Below are 24,346 nucleotides of genomic sequence, written 5' to 3' on the forward strand. Positions count from 1 at the left end.
TTGTCTCCTGTTACCATCCGCCTAGACGCACAGTTCGGGAACCCCTACCCGAGATCCGCCGGTTTTGACACCGACACCCAAGGTGAACTTACGTGTCGTTCATCAACACTCGCCATTTTGGCCGATTATTTCCCATTTCATGGGCTATTACTCATCGATTTGGGGTTCCAGAGCGAGTTTTATTGTTACTGAACTCCAATGTGCCCTTATGTGCAGGTCATTAACACTCGCTATTTTGGACGATTCTGGCCCGTTTCATGGACTATTATTCAGCATTTTGGGGTCCTGGAGCGATTTGTATGGTTGCTAAACCCCAAGGCGCGCTTATGTGTCGTTCATCAACACTCACCATTTTGGCCGATTCTGGCCCTTTTCATGGGCTATTACTTATCGATTTGGTGTTCCGGAGCAATTTTTATGGTTATTGAACCCTAATGTGCGCTTATGTCCAAGTCATTAACACTCACAGTTTTGGCCGATTCAGGCCCATTTCGTGCATTATTACTCACCGTTTTGGGGGCCTGAAGCGATTTTTATGGTTGCTGAAGCCCAAGGTGCGCTTAAGTGTCGTTCAACAACACTCGCCATTTTGGCCGATTCTGGCCCGTTTCGTGGACTATTATTCACCTTCTTGGTTCCCTAGAGCGATTTTTAGGTTGCTGAAGCCCAAGGTGCGCTTACATGTCGTTCATCAACACTCGCCATTTTGGCCGATTCTTGCCTGTTTCATGGGCAATTACTCGTCGATTTGGGGTTCCGGAGCGATTTTTATGGTTACTGAACCCCAACGTGCGCTTACGTGTTGGTCATTAACACTCACAGTTTTGGCCGATTCAGGCCCATTTCGTGCACTATTACTCACCGTTTTGGGGTCCCGAAGCGATTTTTATGGTTGTTGAAGCCCAAGTTGCGCTTACGTGTTGTTCAACAACACTCGCCATTTTGGCCGATTCTGGCCCGTTTCATGGGCTAATACTCATCGACTTGGGGTTCCAGAGCGATTTTTATGGTTAGTGAACCCCAATGTGCGCTTACCTGCAGGTCATTAGCACTCACCATTTTGGCCGATTCTGACCCGTTTCGTGAACTATTACTCACCGTTTTGGGGTCTCGAAGCGATTTTAATGGTTGCTGAACCCCAAGATGTGCTTACGTGTCATTCATCAACACTCATCATTTTCCCCGATTCTGGCCCGTTTCTTGGGCAATTACTGACCGTTTTGGGGGTTGAGGGAGTCCCGGACTAGGGGGTGTCCGGATAGCCGAACTATCATCATCGGCCGGACTCCAAGACTATGAAGATACAAGATTGAAGACTTCGTCACGTGTCTGGATGGGTCTTTCCTTGGCGTGGAAGGCAAGCTTGGCGATACAGGTATGTAGATCTCCTACCCTTGTAACCGACTATGTGTAACCCTAGCCCTCTCCGGTGTCTATACAAACCCGATGGCTTTAGTCCGTAGGACGAACAACAATCATACCATAGGCTAGCTTCTAGGGTTTAGCCTCCTTGATCTCGTGGTAGATCCACTCTTGTAACACACATCATCAATATTAATCAAGCAGTACATAGGGTTTTACCTCCATCAAGAGGGCCCGAACCTGGGTAAAGCATCGTGTCCCTTGTCTCCTGTTACCATCCGCCTAGACGCACAGTTCGGGACCCCCTACCCGAGATCCGCCGGTTTTGACACCGACATTGGTGCTTCCATTGAGAGCCCCTCTGTGCCGTCGCCATCAGGAAGGATGCCTTTTCCCATCTTTAAAGACGGCGCCGTCGTCAAGGGAGCTTTGGCCGCCGGCCAGACTATCCGGCTAGGCGGTTTTCTTATGACCGCCTGTTCGGCCACCGCTCCGACAATGACCTCTCAGGTCATTAAAGGCTATCTTCACGTCAGCTCGGAATTCGCCGAGCAGCTAGATCCGATTGAGCTCTCCTCTGTAAATGGGCTCTTGGATCGCATCGCCGTCCTGGGAGTCGCTACCGACTACGATCAGATTGGGCTTAAAACCGATCTGAGAGAAATTAACTCTCCCCAGGTTACCCACCACGTGGTTGTGGTAGAGGAACAATGCGGCGACTCTTCTTCTATGTTAAAAACCAACTTTGTCCGGATTCCCGATCCCTCCATGCCGGATTCCCGCGGAGGGACGGACGCCAATCAAATACTGAACCTAAAGTCAGGCACCGGACCAGATTTGTTGGAAAGCATCCAACAAACCAAGCTTCCAAATCCGGAAGCCTCTTGGCCTTTGAGCCTCAGATCGGGCGGGGTTCCAAACTTAATTCCACCCGCCCACCCAAACATAAGCGATCTATCTCAAATACGGCAAGAGCCCTATGAAACAGTACATCATTACTGGGCCAGATTCCTCCTGGTTATGAATAGGATAATGGACTGCCGTGAAGAAAGCGCGATTTCAATTTTCTGCAACAATTGCACGGACAAGGGAATCATAAACGCCATCAGTCGTCGCGAAGTTACACGCTTCGCCGACCTAGCGACCATTGTACAAAAATACTGCACGATGGAGAGTGCTTGGAAAACCGAAACTAGGTTTTGGGACACTCCGGCCCTGAATACAGCCCCAGTCCGAAATAAAAGGGTGCGTCATACTCAAGCGCCCGGGTTAAAAACCAAGAAGCAAAAAACCCCTAAACGGTACGGAACCGTACTGGAGGGATGGCTCAACGGACACTGCAAAATCCATAGTACAGAGGGCGCCACTCCAACACATAGCCTCCGAGCATGTTGGATACTACGGCAGGTGGCCAAAAGTGGCGAAGGCTTTTTAGCCCCGGGAAATCAGCCCAGCAGTACCAGTACGGTATTAACAGTCTTCGAGACTTTCGCATCAAATAACATGCAGAAACGAACAATCCGCAGCCTCGCCGAAGTCTACCAAGTAGCAACAGCAAATCCATGGAGCGACACGGCTATCACCTTCAACGCCAGCGACGAACCTAAATTCCGAACAGCTAGAGCACCAGCCGCATTGGTCCTCAGTTCGATAGTGGACGGCTTTCGTCTTACCAAGGTACTCATGGATGGCGACAGCGGATTAAACCTCATCTACGAAGAAACCCTTCAAAAAATGGATATTGACTGGAGCCGCATTGAGCGAAGCAGCACAACCTTCAGGGGAATAATCCCCAGTCGAGAAGTGCGCTGCACAGGAAAAATCACTCTAGATGTAGTGTTCGGCTCGCCGGACAATTACAGGTCCGAAGATGTCACATTCCAAGTGGCCCCATTCGGCAGCGGCTATAACGCCTTGTTAGGGCGAGAGGAATTCACAATCTTCCAAGCTATACCCCATTACAGGTACATGAAGCACAAAATGCCCGGACCCAATGGAATAATCACTCTCGCCAGTGATCCAGATACAACACTACGCGCTGAAAATAAGACAGCCGCACTAGCCCTAGAGGCATTATCCGAAGCCCTAGCGGCAGAGGAACTAACTGCGCTGCGCTCCACAGTGGATAGGGACGATTTCATACTCGATAAGAGGTCCAAGTCCACCTCTTTTAAACCAGCAGACGAAATAGTCAAATTCCAGGTCCATCCAACGGACCCCACAAAGACGGCCTCCATTGGGGCACAATTAAATCCTGATGTAGAAGCCGCACTACGAGAATTCCTTCGGGAAAATTGGGACATTTTTTCCTGGCACCCTTCAGACATGCCAGGAATCCCACGCAGGCTGGTAGAGCACAGCCTAAATATCCTAAAAGGATTCAAGCCAGTAAAACAAGCTCTTCGGCGATTTTCCGAACCCAAAAGACAGGCAATGGGAGAGGATCTAGCCAAACTCTTAGAAGCCGGATTCATTAGAGATATAAAACATCCGGACTGGCTAGCCAACCTAGTAATGGTACCAAAAAAGGACAAATCCTGGCGCCTTTGCGTCGATTTCAAAGACCTTAACATGGCCTATCCAAAGGACCCTTTCCCTCTGCCTCGCATCGACCAAATCATCGATGCTACCACAGGGCACGATTCATTGTGCTTCCTTGACGCATACTCCGGATACCATCAAATCAAGATGGCGGAAAAAGACCAGGCCGCAACGGCATTCATTACTCCATATGGGCCATTCTGCTTCAACACAATGCCCTTCGGACTCAAAAACGCCGGCGCAACATATCAGCGCATGATTCAGACATGTTTGGCTACCCAGATAGGCAAAACAGTAGAGGCATACGTAGACGATGTGGTCGTCAAGACCAAACACGTCGAAACTCTAGTAGAAGACTTGAGGGTGACATTCGACAACCTCCGAGCATATGACATTAAGCTCAACCCGGAAAAATGCATTTTCGGCGTACCAGCCGGAAAGCTCTTGGGCTTCATTGTATCCGGTAGAGGAATTGAAGAAAACCCATCCAAGATCCGAGCTCTGTCACAATTGGATATCCCAAAAGACCTCAAGCAAATACAAAAACTAACTGGACGCGTGGCGGCTCTAAGGCACTGCCCCTCTATCGCCTCCTCCGGCGGATCGAACATTTTGAATGGACGGATGCTGCCACGGCTGGACTCGAAGAAATAAAGGCCGTATTGGCAACAAATCCGGTCCTGGCTGCGCCCAACCTGGGCGAACCAATGCTGTTATATATCGCAGCAACACATCAAGTTGTCAGCGCGGTACTCGTCGTCGAACGAGAAACGTAAGGGCACAGATTCCCTCTTCAAAAACCAGTGTACTACGTATCCACTGTCTTAACTCCATGCAAGTCCCGGTACCCACATTATCAAAAGATAGCGTATGCAGTGTTCATGCATCCCGGAAGCTGCGACACTACTTTCAAGAGTGTTCCATAATGGTGGCCTTCGAAGTACCTCTCAACGATATTATAAACAATCGCGACGCAACGGGCAGGATTGCAAAATGGGCCATTGAGCTCTTAGCATTTGACATAACCTACAAACCACAGCGAGCTATAAAGTCGCAAGTTCTGGCTGACTTCGTCGCCGAATGGACCGAAGCCGAACTCCCTAAAGAGTACGACGCGTACTCCAATTGGATCATGCATTTCGACGGATCCAAAATGTTGGCTGGCTTGGGGGCTAGCGTCGTCTTGACGTCCCCAACCGGAGATACAGTCCAATACGTACTTCAAATAATGTACATGGACTCCAACAACGCAGCCGAATATGAGGCCCTTCTACATGGCCTCCGAATGGCAATCTCCATGGGCATTCAACGCCTAGAGCTGCGCGGGGATTCAAACCTCGCAATATCCCAAGTAAATGGAGACTTTGACGCCAAAAATTCGAAAATGGCAGCCTACCGCAACGCCGTCCTAAAAATGTCAGCTCGGTTCGAAGGACTCGAATTCCACCATGTAGCCCGGGATAACAACCAGGCAGCAGACGTGTTGGCACACATCGGCGCAAAACGCGACGCGTACCTCCAAACATCTTCCTGGAACGGCTCTTTAAGCCATCCGTATTATGGGAAGAGGAGTCCGGAAATAACAATCCGGAACCAGCTGCATCACCTAACTCAGACCATTCTGACACAATCGGCGGCTCAGCCAATGAAATAACACCTTCAGCCCACAAAATAATGGCAGTAATTGCCCCGCGGACGGAACCATTCCTAGCCTACTTAATCAGGCAGGAACTTCCCGAGGACCAAAATGAGGCCCGCTGCATAGTTCGTCGATCTAAAGCCTACAAGGTCCATGAGGGAAAACTTTATAAGAAAAGCACAACCGGAGTCCTTCAAAGGTGTATCTCCGAAGAGGAAGGGCGAAATCTCCTGGCTGAAATTCACGCCGGACTCGGCGGGCACCACGCTGCAGCCCGGGCCCTTGTAGGCAAGGCCTTCCGTATAGGATTTTATTGGCCAACAGCCCGGGCAGATGCTCAGGACTTAGTCCAATGATGCGTCGGTTGCCAGCTCTTTGCTAATCAGAGCCACATGCCACCCACCGCCCTCAAAACTATACCCATCACCTGGCCGTTCGCGGTCTGGGGGCTTGACATGGTTGGACCCCTTAAAGGGGGAACCCACAAGCACAAATACTTGTTGGTCATGGTGGACAAATTCACCAAATGGATAGAGGCCAAGCCGGTTAAAACAGCATAATCCGGACAGGTGATAGACTTCATATCCGGGGTAGTACACCGTTTTGGCGTCCCCCACAGCATCATCTCTGATAACGGCATGAATTTCACGGCAAATGAGGTTAAACTCTGGTGAAAAAACATGGCCATCAAGCTCGACTACGCTTCAGTCTCTCACCCCCAAACTAACGGTCAAGTCGAGCGAGCAAATGGTCTAATCATGAGCGGCATTAAACCCAGACTAGTGCGGTCCCTAAAGGAATCTAACACGCACTGGGTAGAGGAGCTCGACTCTGTACTCTGGGGGCTGCGGACCACGCCAAACCGCACTACCGGATTCACACCATTTTTTATGGTGTACGGTGCAGAGGTAGTTCTGCCCTCCAATATAATTCATGACTCACCTCGCTTGTGCATGTACGAAGAAAGAGAAGCCGAGTTGGATCGGCAGGATAGTTTGGATGCCTTAGAGGAGGAGCGGGACGTGGCAAAAGCTCGTTCCACATTCTATCAACAGCAGGCTCGAAGATATCAAAGCAGAGAAGTACGGGCCAAAACCTACAATGTTGGCGAACTTGTTCTACGCCCGCCGGACAAGAAAAAGGACAAACTTAAGCCCAAGTCGGAAGGTCCCTTCATCATTGACCAAGTCCTGACCGGCGGAGCATACCGTCTAGGTAACGCATCTGACAACCGACTCGAGCCGAACCCATGGAACGCAGCCCATCTCCGAAGATTCTACGCCTAACGCCGGACTCAGAGTTCGTCTCACTCCTCCATCCACCTTTTTACATTTTCACTGTCTCTTGTCCCCCTCCTTCTTCCCACTTTTTTTTCAATACCTTTGATAGGCTGATTCGCGCATTGTTCGCACACACTTGATGTGCTCCTAGCACTCATTATACCTAGGGGCTTCTTTAACAGAAGCTTATTTATATGGGCTTCATGCCCACCACATGTGTCACACTTCCGCATGTACCTTTTGATCACCATTATATGCATCGATATGACTTAAGTTTTGGCCAAGCCGGTTGCCTGGCTCCTGTGCTTACCCCTACGTTCTCGATTGTTCGACTAGGAGGTAAAGGGAGCACCTCTGCGATTGTTACTGCCGGGTCAGCCGGATGTGTACCTCAGACTGGGTGAAGCCGAAGGCTAGCGTTCTTAAGGGAATATTCGGTCGGTGACCTAAAAGATGATTTATTACTTACTTATTTATCTGCCCCCAGATGCTTTTTCTGCTATTTTCGCAGTCCGGACATGCACTTTAGGGCATGCCTCCCAGGGAAAGGAACCCTTAACGGAACTATTCTCCCTGGAAGACGTTTCTTACTAACCATGTAATATAACATAGCTAGTTGGGTACTTGTCTGATAAAGCAATTATGACCCCTACGCCTTTTCTCCATGCATGCCCCGGTTCTTTTATAACCGTTAGGGTATTCGGACACACTCCGCACTGTTGGGTCCCGAGGTTGAAACGAAAAGGTCCGCAAAGGCAAACGATCTACAATCCGGCTAGAAGGAATTTTACATGTCATTTTAAAATTACATCGTCAAACTGACTGATTGTACTCCTCTTCAATCCCATCTCACAGGCTGTCTAATTTACAGTCCTATTGGGAATATTTCGCGGATAGCTCTACTTGGCCGTACATCAAGCTCACAGGGATCTCCTTCCCATCAGGCCCCGCCGGTCCGACCTCGGCCATGTGGTTTGGGCCTTCGGGTACCGCGTCTTCACCATGGCCCAGGCCTCCCTGGCACCTTGTCGGCAGTCCGATATCTTCCACAGACGGATACGTCGCCATACTCCCTGAAGCTTCTCAGCAAGCCCTCCAAGACCCTCAGGTAGGGAGACGGAAGGCCATAAGGCCTGAACGACGCCACTCATTGCCTGCCGAACATGTTCAAGCAGTTGCACCAGCTCGGGAAGTTGGTCACCCGTTGAACCGGGCATTTCCTCCATAGGGCGACCTGTGAGCACACCTACAGACATATTTCTGTCAACCGACTTCCTCAACGAACTCTTCTTTTCAAAAGAGTTTGCTCAAGCACTTACTATAGATGCCGCGACGAAGCTGCTGATTCTCCTTCAAGGAGCTAGACAGCTGGGCCCGAACACCTTTTAGCTCTTCTCCAAGCTGGGTGTGGGCATCTTGGAGTTTGTTCCTCTCCTGCTGCACCTTCATAAGCACCCTCTCGCCGGCCTTCAACTGGCACAGTAGCTGTTGCTTGTCCGGATCTAGTCCGGCGCCTTCTGCAATATTATTGTCAGATTTACGCACACGCCACACTTTGTTAACTACTTATCTTTCGAAGTACTTATTACCAGCGGGAGTCTCTGTGGCTCCCCCTGTGGCGGCCAGTGCGGCCTCAAGTTGGGCCTTGCACTCTTGAACTTCCTGGGACAGGTGGGTATTCTTCTCCGTAAGATCCTGCATAATAAATGATCCTTAAATCAGTTATTTTAACTATTTTAAGTCTCGGGGGCTACTGGTATATATAACTATTAAAATTGCTTACCCGTATGTCCTTCACATACTGCTCAGTGGCTCTGGTTAAACCATCTTGAGCGGCACGGAGGTGCGCGTCTCCCGCATCAAAGGCATTCAACGCCTCCGAGGAGAAGCACGCGTCACGAAGAACTGTCTGGCGACGCCTGTGATTCATGGCGCTCTCCACCTCAGAACGGGTGGCGGATAGCCTGTCGGCATCCTCCGTTGGAGGAGCATCCGGCTCATGCCCTGTGTTCGCCTCCCCTTCCGGACCACGCGTTGGAGCATGGCTGGCGGAGGCTTGATTGGCAACCTCTCCGGACACTGTCCGGCGAGCGCTCTTTCTCCTGGAAAAGTTATGAGCATTAATATACCTCCTAGGGATCCTTCCCTTAAAAACAGTGGTGCGTCGTACCGTTGCGGCGACGTTTCAATTCGCGTCACACTCCTTTTCCGCCTGCTGGGCCGAACTGACCCTTGCCGGTCAGCCGCCGCGGGTTCGGCTTCTCGCCTTGAAGGCACCTCCTGCAAGATACCGTTGGTATACGGTGATCTAAAATACGCAAGGACGAAGTAATGGTGTCAGAACTCCGGTCATAATTACCTAAGAAGCCAGACATAATCCGGGGTAGTCAGCTGTAATGGCGACTAAAGCATCGTCCATGCTAAGTTGGTGGAACACCCCGTCAATTAGCTCCACCTTTATGTCCGGATCCTCTTCGGAGGCCGGACCAAGGGATCTTCCCGGATCCTCGGGTTGTGGAGCCGGACTATGTATGCCCTCCACATCCCGACGCAGTTCCTGCCTCAAAATCATAAAGTAAGATATTTAACTTCGAAAGCACGGGTCGGATGAATAAACATTCGCTTACCCAGCTCCGAGGCTTATTCATGGAGAACCCATTCAATGGGCTCGTCTGGAGAAAGTCCTCCTTCTCCCCCTTGTACAAGCCGGACAGGATCTTCACCAGATCCGCGGCTGATCCCGGCCCCTTGCGGCCATGACGGGTGGCGTCCTTCTCCCCGTCGAAATCCCACATGGGGTGGCCCCTATATTGGAGCGGTTGCACCCCTCGCATAATGCACATGGCCATGATTCCAATCATGGTCAATCTGGAGTGGGTCAGTAACCTAATCCGGCCCATCAGATAATGGACGCTCCCATCATCCTCCTGTTGAGGGCTCCGCGGGCGCCAACTCAGGCGTTTCTTCAAGGGAGCATTGCTGAACTCCGGGAAGCCGATCTGAACTGGATCCGGCAGAGGGGCGTCCTCCATATAGAACCATTCCGAAGGCCAATCTTCGGATGCCTTCTTCGGGGTGCCGGATAGATATCCAGTCCCGGCGATGCGCCATATTTCGGCTCCGCCCACTTGATATATCGACCCCTCGTGAGAACGGGGTACGAGGCAAAACAATCTCTTCCACAACGCAAAATGGGGCTCGATGCCCAAGAACAGCTCGCAAAGAGCTACAAAGCCCGTGATGTGCAAAATGGAGGCAGGTGTAAGGTGGTGAAGCTGGAGTCCGTAGAACTCCAGGAGCCCCCGGAGAAACGGATGTATGGGAAATCTGATTCCCCTTATTAAATAAGGGACAAAGCATACCCGCTCTCCTTTGGAGGGGTTGGGAACGCTCTCCGCCTGCTTTCCACCTCGGAAGGTGGCCAGTCCGGCTCGAACCGGAACCATGAAGGCTGGGGGAAGATATCCCTCGGTTTGGAGAGCCACTAACTCGCTGTGTGGAACTGAGCATCTCCCCCAATCTCCTGGCTTAGGGCTGGGAGCGCGAGAGGAGGAGCCGTGTCGACTATCCATGATAGAATGGATTTTTTTCAGAGGCCTTCGATGAGTACTTGTGGAAGGAGGATGGTGTGAGTTGGATCTAGATCCTCGCCTCTCTTATAGGCGGCTCGTTCGCATGGCTAGGGGGAAAAGTGTAAAAATACCCTAGCTTTTCGCATTCATACGACACGTGGAAAAAGGCCATTATTGGGTGTAGAAGCCAAGGAGCGCAACATTTATAAGAAAGCCGGACATTATTCGACAGGAACATGAAGTTTGAAGGACAACCCGCCTTGCAACGCCGAAGACAACATGCGCGCCGGACTCGTCGTCATTGAAGCCTGGTTCGGGGGCTACTGAGGGAGTCCCGGACTAGGGGGTGTCCGAATAGCCGAACTATCATGATCGGCCGGACTCCAAGACTATGAAGATACAAGATTGAAGACTTCATCACGTGTCCGGATGGGACATTCCTTAGCATGGAAGGCAAGCTTGGTGATACGGATATGTAGATCTCCTACCCTTGTAACCGACTCTGTGTAACCCTAGCCCTCTCCGGTGTCTATATAAACGGGATGGCTTTAGTTTGTAGGACGAACAACAATCATACCATAGGCTAGCTTCTAGGGTTTAGCCTCCTTGATCTCGTGGTAGATCCACTCTTGTAACATACATCATCAATATTAATCAAGCAGGACGTAGGGTTTTACCTCCATCAAGAGGGCCCGAACCTGGGTAAAACATCGTATCCCTTGTCTCCTGTTACCATCCGCCTAGACGCACAGTTCGGGACCCCCTACCCGAGATCCGCCGGTTTTGACACCGACAAGGGTCCCTGTGCGAATTCCATGGTTTTTGAACTCCAAGATGTGCTTACGTGCACGTCATCAACACACGCCGTTGTGGCTAATTCGGCCCATCTCATGGGCTATTGCTCACCTTTTTGAGGACATGAGTGATTTCCATGATTAATGTTCCCTGAGGTGCGTTCACGTGTAGGTCATCAACACTGGCAGTTTTGGCCGATTTTGGCGCGTTTTGTGGACTATTAGTGACCACTTTGGGGTCTCGGAGTGATTTCCATGATTGATGAACCACGGGGTGCATTTAACTATCAATCATCAACACTCATAGGTTTGTCTAATTTTGGCCTGTTTCGTGGACTATTACTCACCGTTTCGGGGTCCCGAAGCGATTTTCTTGGTTTATGAACCCCAAGGTGCGCTTACATGCATGACATTAACACTCGCCATTTTGGCCGATTCCGACCCGTTTCATGGACTATTAGTCACCGTTTTGGGGTCGTGGAGCGATTTTTATGGTTGTTGAACCCCAAGGTGCGCTTACGTATCTTTCCTCAACACTCACCGTTTTGGCCGATTCTGACCCGTTTCATGGACTATTAGTCAACGTTTTGGGGTAAGGAGCAATTTCCACGGTTACTGAACCCCGAGGTGCACTTACATGCAGGTCATTAACACTCGCTATTTTGGCTGATTCTGGCCCGTTTCATGGACTATTATTCACCATTTTGGGGTCCCGGAGCGATTTCTATGGTTGCTGAAACCCAAGGTGCGCTTAAGTGTCGTTCATCAACACTCGCCATTTTGGCCGATTTTTCCCGTTTCATGGGCTATTACTCATCGATTTGGGGTTCCGGAGCGAGTTTTATGGTTACTGAACCCCAATATGCGCTTACGTGCAGGTCATTAACACTCGCTATTTTGGATGATTCTGGCCCGTTTCGTGGACTAATATTCACCATTTTGGGGTCCCGACGCGATTTTCATTGTTGCTAAACCCCAAGGCACACTTACGTGTTGTTTATCAACACTCGCCATTTTTGCCGATTCTGGCCCATTTCATGGGCTATTACTTATCGATTTGATGTTCCGGCGCGATTTTTATCGTTATTGAACCCCAATTTGCGCTTATGTGCAGGTCATTAACACTCATAGTTTTGGCCGATCCAGGCCCATTTCATGCACTATTACTCACCATTTTGGGGTCCCAAAGCAACTTTTATGGTTGCTTAAGCCCTAGGTGCTCTTACGTGTCGTTCAACAACACTCGCCATTTTGGCCGATTCTGGGCCGTTTCATGGGCTAATACTCATCGATTTGGGGTTCCGGAGAAAATTTTATGGTTACGGAACCCCAATGCGCGCTTACGTGGAGGTCATTAGCACTCGCTGTTTTGGGCGATTCTAACCCGTTTCATGAACTATTACTTACTGTTTGCTAAACCCCAAGATGCTTTTACGTATCATTCTTCAACACTCGTAGGTTTGTCCGATTCTGGCCCGTTTCATGGACTATTACTCACCGTTTTGGGGTCCGAAGCGATTTTCTTGGTTAATGAACCCCAAGATGCTTATGTGCATGTCATTAACACTCGCCGTTTTGGTCGATTCTGACCCGTTTTTTGGACTATTACTCACCGTTTTGTGGTTCCGGAGCGATTTTTATGGTTCTGAACCCCAAGGTGCGCTTAGGTATCGTTCATCAACACTCACCATTCTGGCCGATTTTGACCCGTTTCATAGACTATTACTCACCATTTTGGAGTAAGGAGCAATTTCCATGGTTACTGAGCCGCGAGGTGCGCTTCCGTGCAGGTCATTAACACTCGCTATTTTGGCCGATTCTGGCCCGTTTCGTGGACTATTATTCACCATCTTGGGGCCCCAGAGCGATTTTTATGGTTGCAAGTCCAAGGTGCGCTTATGTGTCGTTCATCAACACTCGTCATTTTGGCCGATTCTTGCCCGTTTCATGGGCTATTACTCATCGATTTGAGGTTCCAGAGCGATTTTTATGGTTACTGAACCCCAATTTGTGCATACGTGCAGGTCATTAACACTCACCGTTTTGGCCAATTCTCGTACGTTTCGTGGACTATTACTCACCATTTTGGGGTCCCGGAGCGATTTTTATGGTTGCCAAACCCCGAGGCGCGCTTACGTTTGGTTCATCAACACTCGCCGTTTTTGCTGATTCGAGCCCGTTTCATGGGCTATTACTCACCTATTTGGGGTCCTAGAGTGATCTTTATGGTTACTCAACCCCAAGGTGCGCTTACGTGTCATTGTCATTAACACTCGCAATTTTGGCCGATTCTGGCCCGTTTCTTCGACTATTACTCACATTTTGGGGTCTTGGAGCGATTTCCACGATTGACGATATCCCCGGGGTGCGCTTACATGTCTTTCATCAACACTCGCCATTTTGGCCGATTCTAGCCCGTCTCATGAGCTATTACTCACCGTTTTGGGGTCCCTGTGCGATTTCCATGGTTGTTGAACTCCAAGGTGCTATTACGTGCAGGTCATCAACTCTCACCGTTTTGGCTAATTCGGATCGTCCCATGGGCTATTGCTCACCATCTTGAGGTCCTAGAGTGATTTCCCTGATTAATGATCCTCAAGGTGCGTTTACGTGTAGGTCATCAACACTAGCAGTTTTGGCTGACTTTGGCGCGTTTCGTGGATGATTACTCACCATTTCGCAATCTCAGAGTGATTTCCACGATTGATGAACCTCGAGGTGCATTTACCTATCAGTCATCAACACTCGCAGGTTTGGCCGATTCTGGCCTGTTTCCTGGGCTATTACTCACCGTTTTGGGGTCCTGGATCAATTTCCATGGTTGTTGAACCTTAAGGTGCGCTTATGTGCAGGTCATCAACACTCGTCGTTCTGGTTGATTCTGGCCCGTCTCATTGGGTATTGCTCACCATTTTGAGGTCCTATAGCGATTTCCATGATTAATTATCCCTGAGGTGCGTTTACGTGTAGGTCATCAACACTAGCAGTTTTGGCCGATTTTGGTGCGTTTCGTGGACTATTACTCACCATTTTGGGGTCTCGGTGCAATTTCCACGATTGATGAACCTCGGGGTGCATTTACCCGTCAGTCATCAACACTCCCATTTTTGGCCGTTTTTGGCCCGTTTCATTCGCTATTACTCACCGTTTTGGGGTCCTGGGCGATTTCCATGGTTGTTGAACCCTAAGGTGCGCTTATGTGCAGGTCATCAACACTCGTTGTTTTGGTTGGTTCTGGCCCGTCTCATTGTCTATTGCTCACCATTTGTAGGTCCTAGAGCGATTTCCACGATTAACGATCCCCGATGTGTGTTTACGTATAGATAGTAGCCCCTGATGCACTGTTCAGTGTTTGAAAAGAAAAGCCGGACAGAGGATGAAATATATTTTCGCAGGAGACTTACCATACTATACCCATTTTTTTGAATAAGAAGGCGTCTTTATTGACTGCCACCTCGCATATTGCGGAAGTCTCCGGACTGAAGTAGCGTCTGGAGCGGGCCGAAGAAGAGCTCGGCCAAGTGAAGAAGTAGTTGGAGGATAACCAAGGTATGTAAAACCTTGTTTGTATTCATTACAAATCAATGATTGATTATGACGAAAAATGGTGTGATGTGTACCAGGTGCAACGTCCGAAGTCGAGGCTCTCAAGAAGGCGGTGGCTGAGGCCGAGAAGAAGGAAGCAAGGAGCAGGCCACTCGTGAAAAACACGAGGCCAGGGTCACTAAAGTCCAACAAGAACTCCAAGAGGCTGTGAAGAGGTGCGAGACCTTAGAGCAGAGCTTGACGGATAAAGAATCCGAACTCACCAAGGCTCGTCAAGCCACACGCGATGCCTAGGGCGAAGCCCAAGGCGCCCTCTAGGAAATCGAGCAGGCCCGAAAGATCACGGAGGGTAAGGCTTTTTCTATGCAAAGCAAGTATTTGAAGGAAAGATTCCTTGTTACTAACCCAAATTCGGGGTTCTCCAGGGACGTTTGCGGATCTGCCACGCAACATATCTGATGCCACGTAATTCTATCGAGCCAAAGAGGGGAGCTCTACGGAGAAGTTGTTCTGGTCGCAATATCTTGCGCCAGAACATCCTGCGCCCTTTATCGATCAGCTGAAACAGCTGGTCGAGCTGCATAGGGTGGCCGAATTAGCCATGAAGGATATAATTATTCGGCTATGGCCTGCCGAGGCGATTCCCAGCAGCTACTTCGGGCTCGTGAAGCGGATAGTTAGTGCCTGTCCTCGGCTTGACGCCATCAAGCGGTCGGTCTGTATTGAAGGTGCGCGAATGGTGTTTGCCCACGTCAATGCACTGGGCGAAGCTGGACGCTGTGAAGCTGATGACCGAAGGACCACCCGAAGGAAAGGAGCACCACAAGCCCGAATTGTATTATGAGAATATCCTGGAGGGATCACGCCTTGTGGTGGAACAGTGTGCCAAGGACATTATTTCCCCATGAATATATTCATGTTGTCCGGCGTTGTAATATGAAACAAGGTTACTATGTAGTGCTTGTTATTTGGGTTATTGCCTCCTGTGCGGCCGTTTTTATGTAAATTCTGAGGGCTGGCCAGTCGTCAGCTTCTGCCCCCATGTAGGAAGTACTGGGGTGTTCGGGATAAATCTAAACACTCTTTACCCCAGTTTTGGGTCCTTGAAGGAGGTGTTTAGCACGACCAACCAGGCAATGGGACTATAAGGCTTTATAACCCTCACTTAGCCATAGGAGTTTGACAAAAGAAAGGTAGGTGCAGCCCCTAGTGTTCGGAAGACCGAACTTGGGGTTCTATAAACACCTGATCGGTTGAGAACCAATCCATCGAACGATGCATTAGTTATCGCATAATGCGGAATAAATCGCTAAAGATTTTATGACCTCTCGAACAGCTGACCAGCTCTCGCCGCATCATGATAGTCAGTTTTTGTCTTTCTCTACTGAGGTGCTCGTCCGGAAGAACCGGGACACGATCGCAGTAGTTCTCCCTTTACTACCGTAGCCGATATAGCGGAACGTAGGGTAGCAAGCATAGGAGCCGGGTAACCCAACTATTGACCCAAGACATGATTCGGAGCCGATGCATATAATGTTATAAGTTCGAGGTGCCGAACAACTGCGAGGGTTTTCGGATTTTCCTGCTGTGTTATGGGGTACAATGAAGCCCCTAGCGAATTGAGGTGTACCAAGATGTACGATTGTGAATTGACAAAGATGTATCAATAAGGAATACCAGCAGGTGAACATCATATAAAGCCGCAGATCATTTTCATTGTAATTGAATAATACATCAAAGCATATAAGTACAAGTAGTGCGATAAGGAAATATGACTTCAGAACCTGCTGAGGCCAGGGGGGAGCTGCGTGCGGATACAGAGAACGATTAGAGGATCGTCAAGGGGGATATCTAGTGATCCCCTTGCGTGTTCGAGCTGCTTCCCTCCTTGGTATGTCCGTTCCTTCATTGGTCCGGTGGCCAATAGTGGTCTAAACAAAAGTTAACCTGAAAAGGAAAAAATGTAAAACAATGTGTGTGTGTCCTGAAGCAGTTGAGCAGCACTGTGGGACACAGTTTAGCTGTGCATCCGTTTGTCGCCAGGGTGACTTTGGTAAGTAGTTAAGTACGCGTGCAACGATGGCGGCCATTTGGTCGAGGTTGGGACGGGGGTCAAGTAGCTAGTTGAGCTCTTGACGAGCTGGGCCATCCTGCCGCAGGGTAGTTCGGACTCTTTTGACAGTGTCCATAAGATTGGCCGCCGAATTGAGGTTCGATTGAAAGAGGCTGCTCTGTGCTTATGCTATTAGGACGGTTGTGTGCTCTTCGGTACGAAGGGAGCGTTCCGTGTTTCCATTGAATGTTATGACACCACGTGGACCAGGCATCTTAAGCTTGAGATAAGCATAGTGTGGCACTGCATTGAATTGAGCGAATGCGGTTCGTCCGAGCAGTGCATGATAGCCGCTGCGAAAAGGAACGATATCAAAGATTAAGTCTTCGTTTCAGAAATTATCCGGGGATCCGAAGACCACTTCCAGAGTGATTGAGCCTGTATAGTGGGCCTCAACACCTCCTATGACACATTTAAAGGTGGTTTTTGAGGGTTTGATCCTTGAAGGATGGATACCCATCTTGCGCACTGTGTCCTGATAAAGCAGGTTCAGGCTGCTGCCGCCGTCCATAAGGACTCACGTGAGGTGTAATCCGTCAATGATTGGGTCAAGGACCAGTGCGGCTGAACCGTCGTGACGGATATTGGTCAGACGATCCTTGCGGTCAAAGGTGATCGAGCAGGACGACCATGGGTTGTGTTTTGGGGTGACTGGCTCCATCGCATAGACGTCCCTAAGTGTGCGCCTCCGCTCCCGCTTGGGAATATGGGTGGCGTATATCATATTCACTGTTTTGACTTGTGGGGGAAACTTCTTTTGCCCTCCTGTCTTTGGTGGCCGGGGCTCCTCGTGATCATCATCGCTTTGCGACCCCTTCTCCTTGCTGTCGGCATTTGATTTGCTGGCCTGTTTGAAGACCCAACGTTTTGTGTTGGTATGATTAGCGGGTGTACCTGGGGTGCCATGAATTTGGCATGGATGGTCGAGTATGCGGTCCAAACTGGATGTGCCTAGATTGTTTCTTTTAAATGGTTTTTTCGGTTGACCGGTCTTAGAGCCACTGAATCTGGCGTTAACGGCCGTGTCTTTGGCGCTATCGCCATTGTTTCGGCGCTTGTGTTTGCTGCGTCGGGGCTTGCCATTGTTATCTCTGGATTTAGAAGTTCCAGGTTTGCTAGAGGTGTTGTTGCTGCGACTCTTTCTATACAGAGGTCGATGCCCAGTGGCTCTACAGAGTCCCGGCCGGCTCATAAACAGTGTCCGGATTGCTCTCTTAACTAATCTTGCCTTACAATACAAGTCACGCATATATGGCGGTTTATCACTACGGGCCATAAATCGCCTCTAGGCTTTGGGCCCTTGCTTGAACCGCCATCTCTATCCTGGGTCTTGGTCTTCAAGAGTATTTGTAAGTATAACCCAGCCCCTCCTGGGCGGGTCATAACAATAATTATATCCCCAACATTAGGCCCCAGATTGATTTGAACTGGTTCATGTCAATCTTCGATACTTAAGAAAAATCTTCTGCCCTGAAACTTTCGTAACCTGCCATGACGTCATCCTCTGGATTTGTGGTAACACGCCGTGATGTCACCTGCTATAAATGCACGTTTTGTTCAATGTATCCCAATGGATCTTTATCTTGATGACCATCTCAAAAATCGAGGCGTCCTTGTAGTTGGATAACTTATGTTTCGGCCTCCTTGTTTTTCACGCTCTTTTAGTGGCCCTTCCTTATAAATAGAACCGACTAGGTCTTCTTCATTCTTCCCTTTCCTTATCTTCATCCTCTCGCCCCCCTGCTGTCACTCGAGCTCCGCACCGCCGCAGCGCACCTTCGTCTCCGTCGACTTTGGCCGCTGCATCAACCTGAAACCGTCCAGAGAACGGCGACGCCTATCCACAACAGATCCAGCGCTGTAAGTTCCCCTTTCTGCATCTTAGATCCATGCTAGGGTTGGCGAGTTCCTCTGTATAGTTCGTAGTTCATCCCCGTTCTTCGTGTTTCTTTTGCTATGGCTTCTTTTGATCCAACAGTAGTGTAGATCTCATGCGGTAGTTATTCCGCATCCATTTTATACACTAGCAGATCCTCTTTCTTTGTAAGGAATCCTCATTAGGATGCATGAACTCCTCTGTACCATGTTTTTAGGTCTAGAAATTTTTCTTTTCCGAACAGCCATTTGATCGAAAATAATAGTTGTAGTTTGTGAAACTTGTTTGTGCCATACTTAGACAAAATCTGTATCTATTAGGTTCCCTTAACCATGGCGATTCTCGTCACCGGCTTAAAAGATAATACCTTTACCTAATAATCTTGAACGCTCATGGCGGCTTAAATAACTGAACTGTCAATGATGTTTTATGGCGACTGAAAATAATTCATCATGATTATCCTCATACCATTAGGCCCCGAGATAAGCCGCCATCTTGAATATTAATACGTCCTCCGTCTTAGATTTGAACCGGAAATTTCATCCTTCCTCAGGCTTCCATTATCATGGCACCCAAGACAAGCACTTCATGCAACTGGGTCCCGTCTGTTGTCACCGAGCAGACTCTCAAAGACTTTGTAAAAGTGGGCTATTTGCAAAAGAGAGATGTCATGTCGTATCGTGCTCCTGATCCAGCTGAAGAGAGACCTTAACCCAAGGAAGGGGAGGTGATTGTTTTCACGGATAATATGAAGTGAGGTTTCGCACCACCCGGCTCCAAATTCTTTAGAGACGTTCTGAATTTCATTGATCTCCACCCTCAAGACATTGGACCCAATTCCGTGTCTAATATCTGTAACTACCAAGTATTCAGCAAGGTGTATCTTGGGGAAGAACCCAACATGTTACTCTTCACAGAATTATTTTAGTTAAACCGCCAGAATGAGTGTGCTAGCGGACAGAGCTTGGAGCTCGGTGGTGTCTCAATGCAACGCCGCATGGACGTCATTTTTCCTTATGCTAACCTGCTGAGCCACCCAAAGGATTGGAATCAGCCCTGGTTTTATTGCCAAGATACTTCCCCGGCTGGTGTGAATCCTCTGCCCGGATTTCGCGCACTGCGTCTGGACTCCAATCATCCATTGCCCAACAAAATAACACCCGCCGAACGCAAGACCCTTGCCCCCACCATGGCCAAAACCAAGGCTCTTCTGGGAAACGGATTGAATGGTATTGACTTGGTCCGGGTCTGGCATGCTTGGCGGATCATTCTGTTAAGCCATCGCCCTGACCTGATGTGCAACTAATCAGGCAAGCAAGATGACCCTCAGCGACACAGTCCGAATGATCTGCCTGATCATGTCATTGATGATTTTACTAAGATTCTTCTGAATGAAAGTTTAGCAGACTACAGCAAGGTGGGCTTACGCCCTTTCTGTAAAACCAATCCGGCTCCAAAGGTAAGCCGCCAAACCGAACAAATTATCTCCGATATTGCTGCTTTTACCTGTACTCAAACCTTTGCTGATTTTTACAGGCTAATGACAAGTTTTGGAAAGCGAAATATGACCATGAAGCCGCAAAAAGGGATAGGAAAGCCAGGAGAGCCGCCAGGAGAGCCGCCACAAAGAAACATGGAAAGAAACCCAGTGCTTCGGAACAGCTTAAGCTAGACGATTCTTCTGAGTCGGAGGTAGCCCTTGACTCCCTTTGCTCATTCTTTAGTTACCTTATTGATACTGATTATGATCAGGATGACATGGGCACGAGCCGCAGTAATGAAGAAGAGGTAAATATTATTTCCTCCGACTCAGAGCCTTTGCCGCCAAGTAACCCAAAAATCCGCCAAGTAACCCGGAAAGTAAGGTTTTCACATCCTTTAGCTTATCAAGATCCTCAATTTCTTTTGAAGCGACAGATTCATGAGAGCCGGAGGTAGACCCGTACCAGCAAAGATGTAGAGCTCTCCTCCGTCTTACCCAACTCACCAAGAAAATGTCGGAATGAGGTCATCTCCATCTTAGATTCTTCTTATCCTTTGGCGGGTCTCACTCGTCAGCCATTGAATCCTTCTGACTTGAATTACCAGGAAACCTCTCCTTCTTCCGGCGAGTCTATTCAGTCCAACTCACCGGCTTTCAAGACTGCTCTAGGGTAATCATGACTTTAATTTTCTTGTCCTCCTGAATTTCAATGCTCATACTGACCTTTAAACCTTTGTACAACGGTAAAGCAAAAACGAGAAAGAGGGCTAAGAAGGACAAGCCGGTTGATGAATCAATTCTTCAAGAACCAGTGCTTCAGACAGTTGTTCCTAAAACTTCTGCTACTGAACCGCCTCCCGTGCCAGTACATGAGCCGCCAACGTTGGCTACTGATCGTCCTGCTAAGCAAACTCTTGACAGATCTGACAATCCAGAAGTCTCAAGCCCAGCTAAGACGAGCGAACCTCAAGACACTGAAGTACGGATTACCAAGACCAAATACATGGAGCCGGGGCGCCCTACTGTGCTTGCCAAATGCACTGCCAAAGAAGAACACCTGGAGCGCCGTAGGGTCAAATTTGACCTTATAGATTACTCTCAGATGAGCGCCGGAGACGTCTTATCTGGCTATCTCAGCCAAGTGCACAGCAGCCGCGATGTTGAGATTGACATGGTGAAGCAGATGCACCATAAATTTGAGGTATGACCTCCTCCTTCCCAAGTCTACTACTTATGATGAATATGATGTAGACTTAGCAAATATCAGAACTGTGGCTTAATCCATTGCCACGAAGGGCCGATTTAATCGAAGTGAATGATTCGATCCTTCAGATGCTTATATGAATCATATGAACTGTGTTATTTTGAACTGCAATATGCATTAGCCCCCAAGGGCCAAGTAGTCTTGCTTGCAAAGTGCTTGGGACTTTATGTTGTGAGTCGCCAACCTTCATGAATCGCCAAAATAGACTTTTGCAGTAGACATTAGCCCGCAAGTGCCAAGTATTCTTGCTTGCAAAATGCTTGGGACTTTCAAATATAAGATGCTAATGATCATGATTTTGATCCGGTCCTTGTGCAGGTAACCACCAGTCAACTGCAAATAGAAATTGCTTATTTGAAGAAACGCCTGCAAGCTCAAGAAACAGAGACCCATAAAGCCAATTCCAAGTTTGAATTCAGTGTATCTGAACAAGAGAAGCTGAAGGCTGACTTTGAAGCAGAGAGAAAAACTTGGACTGATGAAAAGAATGCTCTAACCCAATGGGCTGTTGATTCAGAGGCGGCTCTTGAAAAGGCAACCAATGAACTATCCGGCTTAAAATGCCATGTGACCCAAATGGTCACCGCAATCTTTGGTAAGTCACCCTGTGAGTTAAAAAGACTATAATTTTTCAATGATCATAAAAATTTGTTTCTTAACGCACCCGTCCTTGCCATGTAGGCCCTAGGAGCTCAAATCTGAACCGGGATCCTTTGATCAAGTTGAAGGCGTTTTATACCCTGGTGGAGCAACTCTGCACCGGGTCCCAGCGCGCCTTAGCCACCGTGGCTCTGTCCAATGAAGTACCTACACTTTTGGCGGATGTGCTAAAGAAGTTGTCTGTATTGCCCCAGCGGATTACTGAACTGAAGTGGGCTTTTGCAAGATCCGGTGCCGTAGCCGCATTGAGCCAGGCTAAGGCTTGGCTTCCGGAACTAGACCTGGCTGACATTCCCATTGGGTATCCGAGTTTCAAGGAAGACGGTGCGCCCTTTGAACAAGATGATTTTGCTGCCTGTGTGAAGGTAATACGCCCTGTGGCCACTGTAATTGCCGAAGAGGCGGATCTCTCCAAGTATCAGGCGGGTTACGATGCAGAGAACCAGAGAATCCCAACACCACAGTACAACATGACAAGCATGATTCCACCAACTCGTAAGCACACCTTCGCCCCTGAGATTGACCCAGCCGGGCTAGTTGACGATGAAGCTGAATTTAAAGCTTTGAGTGGCATTGACTGGTCGTCATCAACCTTCCAGGCCCAGGAGCAGGACGAAGAAGTGGAAAGGGTTGATCCGGAAGCTTCAAGCAATCAAGAGAACTAACCCATCGGGCAGCTCATATTCGTAACCTTGGTGAAAAACAATGCTTGATCATTTAGACTCGGGGAGTCATGTAATAGGAGTAGAGATGACTTTGTCGCGTCGTGCCTTCATGCATGTTTTGATGCCTTAACATTGCTTTGAATCGCCACCATATTTTTACTCTGTCTTATGCTTTTTGATCTCCTTTGTGCATAAGAAATCCTGTAATTAACTCTACATAGAGGTAGATCACAAAGACCCTCGATGGCTTACAGCAGGGCGAGTTATAACTATCCCACATAATAATCAATGTGAAATAATTTGAGTTATAAACAAATCTGATCACATCATACCTGAGATATCAAGCTTTTACTACCGGCTTTAAATGACCTTGTCAGTAAGGGTGATGACTCAGTTTATGAACCATGACTTTTCCTTGGAATTTGTTACAAACCGGGCCACTAATTGCTTCAAAGTTAAGCCGACTCAAAAATCTTATATGTCTTGAATCATGGACAAAAAATATCATAAGACAAATCCAAAATGTTTTTTCAAAAAAGACTTAAGCAAAACATAGGAAGACAAACTTAAGGCTTCTGATTCGAATACGATCTGTAAACCGTCCGAAAGGGGTTAAGCTAGGGTTCAAATACGACCATGTAGCCCCCAGTGGCTTTGGCATTGCACCAATCAAGAGGGTACCGACAGCTATGTTCTCTTATGTTCGATTATGACCTACGTTCGAACAGGAAGCCCCCAAATGACCTTAAGAATATTTAGCGACTCTGATTCGAATACGATCTGGGTCAGACTCAAGAGAGGTTAAGCTATGATTCGAATACGATCAAGATGCCCCCAAGTGAGTTTTGGCATTGCGCCGATCAAGTGGGTACCGACAGCTATGTTCTCTTTGGTTTGAATACGACCTATGTTTGAACAGGAAGCCCCCAAGTGACCTCGAGAATATTTGATGACTTTGATTCAAATACGATTTGAGTTGGACCAACAACGGGTTAAGCTAGATTCGAATACGATCAGCCCCCAATGATCTTTTGTGCAATTATGAAAATGAAGACATATGATCTTTGGGGATGAAAAGGACAGAGGTCCTGCTTTATTACTTGTCGTTGTTCTAAGGCTGTGTTTGGTTGAGCTGCAGATTCTAAAAAAGCTGCTGCGGAAAAGCTACTGTGGAAAAGCTGCTGTGAAAATGCTGCTGTGGAAAAGCTGGAAGCTGTTTGGTTAAAATGACTGTGAAACTGTAGATTTGGCTCAAATTTTCCGTAATGCCCCTAGGACCTGAGTGAATATGTTTATATGCTAATTAACTATAGACTTAGCTCTGATAGTGATCCCATAACATTATTACAAAACAGCCTTCTGGACCTGAGTCCATGCTCAAATGACAATCTTGAAAACAAACTTTGCTATGACAAAAGGTCAAGAGTCGTGTGTATTCATTCTCAAACAAACAACAATACTATCACCATAGAACAATGATCTGTGCATCATTAGGCAATTAAACCACAATATCATACAATTTGAAGGAGCATAGCACTATATCATTTGACG

Source organism: Triticum dicoccoides, chromosome 5B (genome assembly GCF_002162155.2).
Source record: "Triticum dicoccoides isolate Atlit2015 ecotype Zavitan chromosome 5B, WEW_v2.0, whole genome shotgun sequence".
Taxonomy (NCBI): domain Eukaryota; kingdom Viridiplantae; phylum Streptophyta; class Magnoliopsida; order Poales; family Poaceae; genus Triticum; species Triticum dicoccoides.